Raw genomic sequence first — 1,992 nt, forward strand, 5'->3', positions numbered from 1 at the left:
TTTTTTTTGTTTTAGTTTTTATTTTAATCTGAGTGAATGACCCCACAATTTTTATCACAAATAATAATTAAATCTTAAATACAGTTGGTAAAATTTGCACATATGTAGTGAGTGAATTTAACTTAAAGTCCATAGGAAAGGAGAACAATTAGTGGTTATTTGACTGTTTGCTCATTTTCATTAACTTCAAATGAACTGTAAAATTGTTTGCTTATTTAAGCCTTGCTTTGGTATTCAAATAGATCATCATATGTCAGCCAAATAAGACTACTAGTAATAAATATAGTATCTTGTGTGTGTCCCATAGGAAATGCAAAATGAACTTAAACTTCTTATATGGGAAGATTGAGGAGAGTTTTATGGAGGTGGTATTTGAGATCAGTCTTGACATGTAGGATTTGTTAGAAAGAGCAGAAAGCAGGAGATACTTAGGGTATGGGACTGGTATGGATAAAGAGAGAGGGGCATGAATGTACACAGCAAGGTGAAAGCAAATGGCCCAGTTTTGTTGACTCTACTCTATCCACCCATTCCAAAGAAAAGTGACCCAACCGAATGCTCAAGTTATAGAATAATACCATTAATATCACATGCGAGTAAAACTTTCCTGAAGATTATCCAACAAGAGTTGCTGCAATATATTGACAAGGAGCCACCAGATATTTATGCCAGATTCAGAAGAGAATGTGAAAAATTGCTGACATGAACTGGATCTTGGCTGAAAGATGAGACTACCAGAAGGATGTTTGCCTGTGTTTCAATGACTATGTGTGCACCATAACAAAGTACAGATAGTCCTGAGAAGAATGGGAATCCCAGAACACTAAACTGTGCTCATTCAGAACTTGTACATGGATCAAGAGGCAGTTGTGTTAATAGATGTGTTAGTCTGGGTTGATTAGAGAAACAAATTCATAGACACTAATATGTGTATAAGAAACAGCTTTATATAAAGAGTAATTATCTATTAAGAAAACTTCCCATCCCAGTCCAGATCAAGTCCATAAGTTTGATATTAGCCCATATGTATGACACCAGTCAATACATTTCTCTTTAGATTCACACAACACATGCAATGATGCTGAATGCAGGAAGATCACAGGCCAGTGGGTGGAAAGTCTTGTGGATCCAGTAGTGGTGGAAGCATCTCAGCACTGGTATGGGTCTCCATGAGACCCCTCCAGTTCCAGGGCTCTGGTTCCATCAGTATAGCTCCATATAGTTTGTCAACAGGAATGTCAAGCAGAGAGTGTGTCCTGCCTCCAGAGAGGAAGACCGGAGTTCCCAGAATCCTCAGGAGAAGTCCATGCCCACAGAGAGGCCTCCTTGGCAATGACCTGATTGACAGGCTAGATTCCATCCCTTCACTCACATTGACAGTAGATTATATAACTGCCACAATAGAACAAGGGAATACTGCATGGTTTAAAGTCAAGGAAGGTATCTATCAGGATTGTACCCACTCATGATACTTATTAAAGCTATATGTGGAGCAAATAATCAAAGAAGCTCCTTCTATGAAGAACAATGTAGCATCAAGCTTATTACCAACCTGTGATATGCTGATGACTCAACCTCGCTTGTAAGGAGGACTTGAAGCACTCGCTGATGAAGATCAAGGTCTTCAGCCTTCAGTGTGGATTACAACTCCATGTAAAGAAAACAAAAATCATCACAATTGTATCAATAGGTAATGATGGTAAGTGGAGAAAATATTTAAATGGTCAAGGATTTGGTCTTGCTTGGATCCACAATCACTGCTCATGGGAGCAGCATTGAAACAATGCAGTGTGGTAGATAAATCTGCTGCACAAGGCCTCTTTATAGTGTGGAGAAGCAAGGAAGTAACTTTGAGACTAAGGTGAGGCTGACCCAAGCCATGGTATTTTCCATTGCCTCATATGCACGTGGAAGTTGGATATTGAGTAAGGAAGACTGAAGAGGAATCTGTTTGCTTGAATTATGGTGATTGAGGTAGTTAGTTTATTGTGC

Source organism: Echinops telfairi, unplaced genomic scaffold (genome assembly GCF_000313985.2).
Source record: "Echinops telfairi isolate 266 unplaced genomic scaffold, ASM31398v2 ScPeMD7_7407;HRSCAF=8445, whole genome shotgun sequence".
Classification (NCBI taxonomy): domain Eukaryota; kingdom Metazoa; phylum Chordata; class Mammalia; order Afrosoricida; family Tenrecidae; genus Echinops; species Echinops telfairi.